Genomic DNA, 12,341 nt, shown 5'->3' with positions numbered 1-12,341 from the left:
AACCAATAATTTTCTAATCAAAAACCTTTGTTGGCACTTCACAATCTGAGGACATGGTCCACTGTTGGGACTCCTTGACACTTAATAAGGATTATTTTATGCCTAATGAGTGTACAATATATATTTTTCAATTTTTTTGCATGAACTAAGCCTGTCATTTCTACTGTTCAAATGTTACATACATGCACAGTATTAGGCAGGACAGCATGTATGTCTGTTGTTTCCTATTGGCTTCCTACTTGATCTTATTACTATCAATAATGTGGAGAATTCCCAGGGAACTGGAGCTAACAAATTACCTTTGTAGCCCTACTTTTACTTTTCATTAGTTTTGACATCTATAGTAATACTCAGGGACACCAGTACCACACACATGTAATGCAAAACTCAGAGCTAGCAAGGCCAGGGTTGAATGACTATATGCACATGACCAGCTAGGAGAGGCAGAGGCACTGCAGACTCACAAGCACTTGTTGTACTGTTGCCTTTCTCTCACTGGAACCTCCAGGGAAGACATGGAATAGCTAACAGGATAGAAAACCCTGGGCACCAGCCTAAGATGTGCTGTTTTCTATGAATGGACCATGCTGAAGACTTGGGAATGAAAGCGTGGACTCTACACCCAATGTTCCCTTTTCCCTGCTATAAGACAGCCATAGGACTTAAAACTTCAACAAGTAGAGCAACGCCTAACATGTTAAATGAACAGTGATTCTTACTTAATTCTTGCTTTCAAAACCATACAAACTTGAAGCCACTCCTTTAATCCTAGCATTTGGGAGGCAGAGGCAGGCAGATCTCTGAGTTTGAGCACAGCCACCATGGTCTCCAGAGCAAGTGCCAGGACAGTTAGGGCAATACTGAGAAACCCTGTCTCAAACAAAACAAAACAAAACAAAGAGGACACTCTGAAAAAGCAAAGGCGGAAGCCAAGCGCAGTAGTAACATCTGCAGTCCTAGCACTGGGATAGATGAAACAGGGGGATTAGTGCTCAGGCCAATATGGACGATATAGCAATACCCTGTCCTTTCCTTTTTCCTCTAATAATGTGGATGGGTACTATGCCTATATGTCTGTCTGTGCAACACCTGCATGCCTGGTACCCTCAGAGTCCAGAAGACTCTATCTTTTAAAAAGTGAAAAGTAGGACCAGAAAGATGGCTCAACAGTTAAACCCTTCTCTATCAGAGGACCCGGGTTTAATTCCTAGCACCCACATGATGGCTCTCAATCATCTGTAATTCTATTCCCAGGGAAATTGATGCCCTCTTTTGGACTCTGTAGGCACCAGGCATGCATGTGGAACACAGACATACATGCAGACAAAACATCCATACACATTAAATAACAGACATACATGCAGACAAAATATTCATATACATTAGTTAAGTAAAAATATTTAAAAATAAAAAGTGAAAAAATAATGTCTATAATTCCTGCACTCAGGAATAAGTAGAAAGAGGATTGTTCTGAGGCCAGTGATGGCTATATAGCAAGATTCAATCTCAAAACACTAGCAACAATAAAAGCTAAGAAGCAATGAAAATCATTACCACAGAAAAGGAGAGGAAGCAGACCAAAATGAGTGTTTTGAAAAAAGTAAAAAGCTAAAAGACACTCACTGCAACAGAGGGAAAGTGATCAGCTCAGGACACAGCCAATGAGAAAGAATAACCTTGAGACCAAGCTTGGTAAATGATGTGACACAGCAGACACGCCAGTGTAGAGAGGCCGGCCAGGGAGGCTGGGCTGAGCTTTCTGTACATCTCTGTCTGCTCACCCATATTACTGCCATAATTCTTATTATGTGAAGCATGGAGAGAAAAGGAAATCTTAATATCAACTTTTAAATTTTACCTGTCCCTGTTCAGTTTAACTGACTTCTGTCTCTACAGCTGTGAGCATAGCAAAAGTGTCCAGAAAAAGTTCCTGGGCTACACCTGGAAGACTAACAAGTTCCAAGCACAGCCAGAAAACAAGGCCCCAGAGCTGCACTGCTGGGCTGGGAGAGCAGGCAGGTGAAGAAAACTGTGGGAATCCTCAAGACTTGGCCCAAGTTCACAAACCCAAACTGAGTTTCCCAATCAAAGACAAAGCAAGCCGCTGCTCAGAGTTTCAGGTTTCCCTTTAGACACAGAGCATCGGCGCCAACCAACACCAGGAGGGACGGGAAGAACCAGGGACTGTTTACACAAACACAAACAAAAAGCCTTTCACCTTCAATCATTCACCCTGAAGGCTCTTGAAGAGCCACAAGGAACCTGGTTCCACACAGCTCAGAGGCAAAACATGTGCCCTACACAAGCTGCCCACAGGCCACGTTCTGGTACAGCCAGGCCTCCCACCACAGGGCTGCTCTAAGTGAAATACCACTCACCCTCATGAGCCTTTGTAGGAAAGTGTACGAAGTACCTTTTGTTCTACCTACTCCCCAAAATAAATTATCTCCAGGTCTATAAAAGCTCAGAGTGGCATCACTTAATAAAGAAATTAAAACTTAAGTAATGGTATCACCATCTGAGCCTTCAGGTTTCCTAAAGCTCTATATTTACCCCTCTCAGGAAAGGAAAGGAAATGGCCAACAATAAATCTTTCTAAAACACTTTGGCCCTGTCTCACTAGAACTGCCCAGCTAACTCTGCATTGCCAAATAGGTGAATGAAATCCACTGATATTCTTAGTTTTGTTTAAAATAAGAAACCAAGTATACCACCTACAAGTCATGTCCAGCCTACAGCCCAAGGGGTGCATACAGCCAAGGAGAGTGACAAATGCAGACTCAGACCTACACAAAATTGTAAAACTACTTAAAACATTGAGGGCTTTTGGTTTTTGTTTTGTTTTGTTTTGTTTTGGGCTGTTCTGTTTTGGTAATTCAATTACAGATTCTTGAGCAAAAACTCTGTAGACAAGAATATTGTATTCCAATGTCAAAAGGCTGGACACATCTGATTCCTAAAGACTGCAAGGAGCACTAAGGGCTCCATTAATATGTCCACCTCCTGCCTATGGCAGGTGAGGACCCCTAAGGCTGTGAGATGGGGCACAGGTTTTACCAGCCAGTGATCAGTGATCGTAATCCACATCTGACCCACCATCCTGGAGAAAGAGCAAGGAGAGAGTGAGGTGGCTCCTCCCCATCTTGGCCAGATGCCCTGCTGGGCCTGCAGAAGCTCTGAACAGTTCTGTCTACTGAACAGCAGCACTTGCCCCTTGGGCTACAGCTCCAGATCTGACCAATGGCTTTGAGCAAACAAGAGCAGTGCCTAGGGCCAAACTCAAGTCTAGGAAAGTGTCCAGACCACTGGGAACAGAGTTTTTCACAGTCCAGCCAGGACTTACTTTAACAGAGATGGAATAGGAAGAAGGCTTGGGAAGGAGAAGAAAGGATTCTGGGAAGGGGCCATCCATCACCTCAGGACTAGCTCAAGACCAGGACTCTTAGGAGTTAGCAAAATAACTTGTTTCCATGGATAGTCTCTTACTACTACAATCCTAACTGGAAGGGAATTCCAATCAAGAAACCCTAAGAGACTCCCTCTTCAGTGAGAAAGAAGCCATCGAGGCAAAGCCAAAGACAGACTTACTAAGACCTGGGACAGGCCCTGGGCCTTCTGTTACTCCTCTTTAAAGCTTAGGAGTACAAGACTGCCACAAACCCCAGAACCTTGTACACTCCCCAGAGTCTGGGACTGGGCAGGATGGATGCTGCTGTCCTTCTCCTGCCACGCAGGGACCCTATATCTCCTGTCCCAATCATGTCACCAGGATAGAGCTCAAGTTCCGGGGAGACCTGAGTAGAGCTCCTCAGAGTGAGCTGCCTGCTGCCTAGACCTGGCCCCGGGGCACTGCAGGGCACTAGGAAACTGAAACCAGACTTGTAATAGCAATTCAGCAGTCTTCTTTTCCTTTTTACTTCCCAGATGTTCCTCGCAAAAAGGAGGACAAAAAAAAAAATTCAGGAAAAATCATCTTGTGATTTCTTGTAAGGAGAGCAGAAAAACAAGTGATTTCCCCTTCCTTCTTCATAGATGTCTTCTGAAAAAAGGCTGCTGTGTGAAGTGACTCAGCAGACTTGGCAAAGGCTGTGCTGACCCTCTTACACATGCACACCCCTGTGTTGCACCAAAGGAGACTCAGCTTAGCTCAAGCACAGGCAAAAAGAGGTTTAAGGGATAGGAAGGAAGCTAAGAGGCAAGCCATGTTGTGCAGGAGTGTCTATGTTACATGTGACCATACTGCTTGCCATCCATACCCTGCAGTGTAGGGAAGTGTCCCTCAGATGGCTCCAACAGGGACCCAGGAAAGTCAGCTCTGATGCAGCTGACCATATTCACAGCAGTACCTGTACCCTAGGGCACCTGCCTGCATTCAGTTGGGATGCGGCTGCCCCAGACACCCACTCTACAGCCCAGCTTACCTCTCATGCCACATGATGAAATTGTTACCTATCAGACTAGGTTCCTGGGTCAAGTTACTTAACCCCTCTGTGCTCATTTAACTCTTGTAAAGCAGGTGCACAGCAGTTCCTGTGACTACAAGGAATGATGCAAGTGGCACTCAGCACAAGGACCCACATGGAAGATGCTTGTAAACACCAACTGCCTCTCACAGCCCTCTCCCCTAGGATTTCACTTACTTCTCAGAAACTTTATCAAGACATCTAGGTCATGTAAAATACTGAGACCAAACATAAGGGTTTATCTCTCACTAAAGACAACCAGAAAGGCCTCCTTTTTATGTCTAAAGGTGTTTTCCTGCATGTATGACTATGTGCCATGTACATGCCTCAAGCCAGAGGAGGGCATCAGATCCCGCTGGACAGTAGCTACAGCTGGCAGAGCCACTGTGTAGGTGCTAGGAATAGAACCTAAGTCCACAAATACATTGACCAGTGATTTTGATTGCTAAGCTATCTCTCCAGACACTCCTTCACTTCCTACGGCATAAGCTATGAGGTCAAAGAGGATAGCGAACATTGCAGCAGGAAGCAGCAAGCACATGTGGTGAGGAACCAAAGGAAGCCCAGCCACTCCCTACACACTGAGTCCACAAAAACTCCAAGGTCTTGGCCATCAACAGCTCTGGGATTTCTTTCAAACAGGAGCCCTGACCTGCAGGAGACAGAGTTAAATCCCTGCACAAAGTCCTGAAGCCCTCCCATCCTGGCAGAAGCCATCACTGAAATATTCAGAGCAGTTAGAACAAGGTATCAAAACAAGGTCACTCACAACCCTAGGAAACTAGAGATCCTGACTGTGGAATATGCTGCATGGAAATGTCAGAAGATACAGTTAAAGAAACTGAAACTATAAGGAGAAAAAAGAGGCAACTATATATGGGCTCATAAAGGCAGGGATTGATTGCCCTTAATCAAAATCCAGAGCATCTGGGTGCCATCAGTCAACATCTGCCAAGCCGCATAGGAAAATGGTGGCAAGGTTGGGCCTCAAAACAGTTGAGGCCCATTAAATGCCATACCTGCTACACGAGGACTCTCCATTGAAGAAAGCACTGTAAAATAACATTAAGTCAATGTCTGTTCAAGTGTTTGGGGGATGAGTGTAGCATTGTCCACACTGAGTATGAAATGCATAAAACAAACCACACAGGTGGTTAGAGAGTAGGGGAGGAAATGCAGAATCTATACAGCAGCAAAGACAGGACTGAGCCAAGTGAGAAGGTGGCATGGATTCCAGGAGTACAGTCTCCACACGGGAAGGAGGCAGAGCCCCCAGGAGGATGTGGGAGGCGACACAAAGGCAGAAGAGTTAAGCCTTTTTTGCCACTAAGGCACTCAACTTAAAACACCTGAAATCAGGATTGCAAATTAGAATCAAGGAGTACATAAATACCAACTACTCAGCAACAGGTGCGTGGGGGTGGAGAGAAGGGGGTAAAACGTCCAGCAACTTCCTACTAACCTCCCGTTGAACCCAGCTTGCCCCAAGTGCAACAGAAATGGCATTAATTCTCAGCCTGGCCTCTCCATTTTGCTGTCTTGGGGTCCTGAGACGTCCAAAGGCCATCATCTTCTATGGAGTTCTCTACAGAAGCAGAGCAGAGAGGGGATTTCGCCATACCAGGGAGCCTCAGTAAACAGCACAGAGTAGAACAGTAAACTGCCCCAGGAGCCCTGTCCAGACTCCTTCCAAGACCACAGATGTAACAAACTGGTCACTGTCTCAAGCCAGAGTGTAAGGCAATTTGCTACCCAGCAAGAGATGTGATGAAGTCTAGGGAACTGCGTTCTTAACAATAAGACTATACCTGTTTTTGACCCTTCATATAAGTAAGACAAAAGTAACTAGAGGAAGTTTTAAAGAATTAAACATAGGGGCTGAAACGGTAGTTCAGAGGTTGGAACCCAAATTCGATTCCTGGCAGCTACAATGGTGGCTCACAACTGTCTGTAACTCCAGTTCTGAGAGATGGGCACCAGACAAGCATATGATACACGTATATACATGCAGACCAAACATTCATATGCATAAAATAAATCTAAAAACAAACAAACAAACAAGAATTAAACATAAAGGTGAAGCCAAGTAAAACCTTGTCTTAAATAGGCTGGGGGAGGAGCACCAGTGCGCCAACCCTAGGAAGCCTGTCTTTTGTGTTTTGGTGTTCTAGCCTTTGCCAGCAGCTTCAGGTATGACCTGGCAACCACCACGCTGTCCTTTCCCTGTCCCCAAACTGACACCACATTCTAGCCTTCACTGCAGGCTGCACAAGCCTCAGAGCAAATAACTAAATGAGGTGGGGGAATAGAATAGCTCCAAGATTAAAAATCTAATTTATGGCTTCAAGACGGGGTGTGAGGGTGTACACTGCTGACGCCCGAATGACAGACAGCACATGTCAGCTCCCCACCAGTGCAGGCCCTGGGCATGTTCTGGCAGGTTCCTGTGACAAGGCAGCAAGTTTAGCATCCTCTTTGCCACCCTGGTTCTCGGGGTGACCTCAACAAAAATCCTTGGGAAGGGTGAAAATAACAAAGGTGGTCAGAGGCTTCTCTCACCCTCACAGCAAAAACACTATTAGTGTTGTCTTTGGTGACATGTATTTCAAGATAAATGTGTGTTCCTCTGCTGCTATGTACATATGCTGGAGTAGTGAAGGGAAGCTCTACCCCTCAATCTTTAACGTACATCAAACGCTAACTTATAAGAGAAGTACATCAGCACTATAGACTGCATCCTGGGACACTGACTCCCCTGCAGCTGGGCAGCCCTGACAGGACCACACACACACAGTGAACCTAGGGTCCTATGGGGCACCTGGAGTGGCACAGGACTCTCTGGGTCCCTGCTCAGTGAGGCTGCGCAGAGCTCAGTGGGTGCAAACACATGAATTGTAGCTGCAGGCGGAGGAATATCAGGTGCATCTCTACGCCCTGAGGGCTCAACTCCTACACTTAAATCCCTCCCACTGGAACAGCCGGCTCCAGTTTCACCGAGCCAGCGAGCCAGCGTGAGAACAGATCCTGCTCCTCAACCCTCAGCACCTTGCACGGGAGACTCCGCATCCCAGCACTGCCCACCTCTGGTAAGTGCTTACGATTTCTTCAAGTTTTCTTTCAAAACTACTCTACAATGTGTCTTGAGGTTTAGCTAGGTAAATCGCTTGCTTGCTGTTGTCTGTTCTTCCCTGCTCTATTCCCTAAGGGTTACTCAGAACCTGGCAGGTGCATCTCGGGGATGCAGACCACAATTACAAAACTCCTAATGGGGCTGATACTTTATTTATTCCAAGAATATAGGCAAGCTTATTTAGAAATTAAGCCCTCTTCTCTGCTATGAAATTTATTTTAAAAATAAACCAAAACATGAATTTATACTAGCACTTAATTGTTCCCTTCTTTTCAAAGAAATTACCATAAATTTCAACATAAAAGAGGCAAAAATCATATATGTATATAGAAATGTAACAACTGCTGGTTTTCATTTCTGGGTTAATACCTAAAACTCATCAAGTTTAAAGTAAGTGCTGCTTTAACAAATCCTTTCAAAAACAAGAAGCCAACAAAGTTTAAGTTTTTGTTTGGTTGTTAAGGTTACATCCGGGGGGGGGGGGGTTCCTATATGAAATTTCCTATAAATCTTTATGAAAATAATTCCTGATCAAACAATCAGCCAAATCTGACCAAATCAGATTTCATTTAAGCAGAACCACCTACATTTGTTATCCTAGTGTTCTCTGAGCATTAGCAAAGGCTCTCTGGTATTTCAGACTGTGTGTTAGGGAAACATGAGGCAAGGTGAACTCTGGTGCAACACTGGCCTGGGAGCTCTGTGTGTACTATGTGCCAACACAACAGAACCCAGCTGCTTTCTGGATCTTTTCTTCCAAACACACTCTAGAAAACTGCTTTCCTCTCTAAGGTATGGCCGTCCTAAGTTCACCTTCATCTTAAAGAACAGAAAGTTTGGAAGGGAGTGGCGGCCAGTCACTGCAAAAGCTCAACTGAAGCAAAACTCACAAATCTCGTTCTTGCGACACCCCAGTGGGTAGACGACAGTGGCGTGCCCTTGAGTGGTGCAATAATGCCACATCACAGTGCTGTAATTATAGCATGCCCTTCACGACGTTCCACCTGTGAGGCTCTGTGCCAGACAGCTGGACACCAGCAGAAGGAATATTACAGCACTGTCTTGATTTGCAGGTCAATTCACAGGACAAACATAGCTACCCAGCCTGTCACACCGCTGTCCTATAAAGCAAAGCTGTAATTACCGCCATTGTGTCCTACCAGAGTTCTTTTAAATTACTCTTTCTCTTATCTGTTTTCTAAATGCAAGCCCCTTAGAAACTTTTAAAACACACCAGCCACTCACTGTCGCCCTGACACCAGCAGCTACTTTATGCGTCCACACTTAGGGATCTGCTCAAGTGCTTTAAAGACAAACAGAACTCTGTGGCCAACCGAAACCACACAATTCTCACTGTGTGGGCAGGTATCCCGGATGGCACACTGTGGGCAGAGGGAAGGTGCTCTCAGCCCAGGGCCCTTTCCAAAGGCAAAGTCGAGCAGTTGAATGAATATGAGTTATTCAAATCTCAAGTCACACAGCTGATATATATCAGCAGAAAAATTGGGACAGATTTTACAGATCTTAAACTGGAAACTACATGATCTTAGGTCACTGTACTATTGTAGATAGTCTCTGCTGCATCCCAAGTTGATTCAAAGAAGGAAGTCTCAAGCAAGGTGGTCTGGAGAGGCATGTTGGGGAACAGGGCTTCCCCAAGAAGACAGAGGATGCCTGTAAGCTCCCTACCAACAGCCCTTGATCCAGGCTGGTGTCTGTGGGAAGACACCCTCATGAATCCCCTGACCATCATATGGGAAGTGAAAGGGAAGAGGGTTAGGTGCCAGGTAAAACTCCTCTGGGACTGTGTCAGCATCAAACATGCTAACACTACAGATCTCAGACAGCCATGGCTCCACACACAGCCTTCCAGAGATGGATTCCCAAGGTAGTAACAGGCACACCCCCCAAAAAGAGAGCCACATACCCTTCTTTCTGCCTTTGGGAAGATCTTCATCTTTGAATACAAATCCAAACTTACTGTAAACAGCCAAAGTTCTAGGCTTTACTGTTTTGGCAACAATGTGCACTTTTGGGAATATTTAACACTAGCAGCTGCCAGACAGTACAAAGTCCAGCAGGTATAAACTGACCAAACAGGACTTACTGTAAGCCTCCATGCCCACAGACATATGTGCCTGGCTGCAGTCATGGCAGTGGGTTAGTTTCTCCACACTCATAAACTTCACTTGGGTAGGACAGAGAACTCACAGGCTGACATCATCATTCGAAAGCTTACAAAAGCATCAATTTTATCCCACTTACTTCTCTAACACAGTAGTTTTATAGATGAGTTACACTGGCTCCAAGCAGTGAGCGCTCTGCCTTAATTAGCAATTGTGAAATCCTGAGGGGTCAGTTTATCCAAAGTTACTGAAACTACTATAGCTGAGCATCCATTTTTATACTCCTTCCCTTCGAGTTTTAATAAGCCTCAATAAATAGTCTCACTCTAGAACCCTTGCACCAGGGCCACTGGGGCCTATTCCACCCAGCCTGCTCACTGTCCTGAGGAATAGTAGGCCAAAAAATAAAAAGGCAAAAGTTTCAAACCAAAACTTCAGATAGCATTTTACTTTAATATATATTATATTTTAATAATTTAATATATATAATATATACAACTTTTATGCATATTATATAGCAATTATTTCCTAAGTTACTCTTTAGGATAACATATGGTGATTTGTAAACTCCTTGCCTCCTGTAAGACATAAGAAAATCTTACCATGACCGTGTGCTTATTTAACCACTGTAGGTGTTCAGTATTTAACCACGGTGGTGTGCTTACTTCTTCTGCCTCGAGCCATCAGCAGCAGTCACTAAAGTTGCTTCCATAGGCCCATCATTATTTCCTTACATCTAGAAGGGCTTTTCTAGCTTGTCCAGAACACACAAGAGTCCACGTCCATACTCAGCAACTGGGAAGTAGCTCACACTCGATAAATGTTTGCAACTGTCATCATTTTGATCATGATGCTCCCAGTTAGTGATGAAATCATCTCTCTCAGATCTGTGCCATGACATATCCTATACAGCCATGGGAACCTGTCTTGCAGAGGTTCTCACGCCTTCAGAATCAAGAGTGTAATGAGCATGCCAGCACAGGCCCCACTGACTTATCGAGCTGCCCTCATCAGCTAGTCAGACAAGGCTTCTCAGGTTCCCTGACAGAGGTAGGGAAAATGCACTCCAGGTACAACCTAGGCCCACAGAGAATTTCTTTACATTTTTCTTTTAATAAGAGAGAAAAGAGAAAGCCAGAAGGCTATTACTGTTAATATGATCAGCTTTGACAGGGTGCCTTGTAGCTTCTGCAGCAAAAGTGTATTTCAGGCAGGGTCCCCTTTGACAGCTTAGTCTCCCATAGCCCCAAAAGAAGCCTAGGACCTCACTTCCTCCCAGCTAAGGGACACCTTCATTCTTATCTAAAATCTGTGCTTCACTGACTGCTATACAGACACTCATAGTGGACTACTTTCAGTATCAGCTGAGCCACTGTTCTCCCAAACAACTACTTAACAAAACAGCCCTAAACTGTGGTAATAGGGTAGCTGGTAAAGGGTACTGTAGCTCTTTGTGGACTGGTTCTTGTTGTTTTGAGAAAAAAAATTTTTTTGCTAAGCAGCATAAGCAAGTCTTGAACTTGAGACCCTATGCCTTAGCCTCCCCTACATGATAGAATTGCAGGTGTGTAGGGGAAACTGTATGAGGGTGTGGTCAGGCACACCTGTAGCCAGCCCCTAAGTAGGCACCTAGGTGTGCACCACAGTGCTGGGCATAGTTCTATGTGTTTAATATATATGTATGTATAATTTATTTTTATGATATATTCTATATATATATATATATATATATATATATATATATATATAGAAAAATAAATTAGAAGTAAAACCAGACAGCATCCTCAGAATACAAAGTATACAGGTAGAAATAAAGAACCTGCTCTTGGCCACTCCACCCCTCTGTCTACTATACACATGCATACTGAGGTCAAGGAAGACAGACAAGAGTGAGGACTTAGGCATAAGACTTTGGTGGCTGGTTCTGTTTCTAAGGATCTGGCTTACAGAAGAGTGTCTGGCTAGGTCTAGAGGGCACACCTTTAAACCTTTCTCACAAACTTAGTTTTAAAGCTGAGGACACTTTTAAATAATTTCCATTGAATGTTATTTTTAAATGTTTAAAATTCTTAGCAGGAGATCTTTCCCTTTTCACCTATCCTATACAAATTAAGGTGCCTGGCCTGAATTCTTCACTGTATACCAAAGCTCCATCTAGAGTCACCCCAGATGTCTAGGCAGGCCATTTCACTAGGTGCTCAGCTTTGAGTTAGGAAGCACTGTAAGAGCTAGATACAAGAGACACCTGAGGCAAAATGGTTTCCTCCCTCTACATGGATACTACTGCTCCAGTCTCTTGAGCATATATATATATGGGAAGGGCAAATCTTCCAAGTTATTCCCAAATACTGATGAGTAGCAGGACATTCAGGGACTTGCAAATCATCCTAATAGCACTGCAAACTGAGTTGACTGATCTCAGTTAGCTATAACAGCAAGCTGCCTTGTAGCACTTAACCTTACAATGCCATAGCATATTCAATAAAGGCCTGCTCCCATAGAGTGCTCAAGGAGACTCTAGTACAGAATCCTATCTAAACCCCATAGAAATAGACCAAGGAAAAGTCCAAACTACAGAATAAAGGTCCCCAAACCTCAAAGAATCACCTTTGACACTGCTCT

At 44.4% G+C, this 12,341-nt stretch overlaps 1 protein-coding gene across 1 annotated transcript in view; it reads right to left on the bottom strand.

Moving 5' to 3' along the window:
• The window catches only part of Tbcd (tubulin folding cofactor D), a 171,891-nt gene that overhangs the window by 88,202 nt on the left and 71,348 nt on the right, over nt 1-12,341 (bottom strand). The gene's annotated exons all lie outside the window — the stretch shown is intronic.

Source organism: Cricetulus griseus, chromosome 7 (assembly GCF_003668045.3).
Source record: "Cricetulus griseus strain 17A/GY chromosome 7, alternate assembly CriGri-PICRH-1.0, whole genome shotgun sequence".
NCBI lineage: Eukaryota > Metazoa > Chordata > Mammalia > Rodentia > Cricetidae > Cricetulus > Cricetulus griseus.
This window is presented reverse-complemented; position numbering and strand designations above follow the sequence as displayed.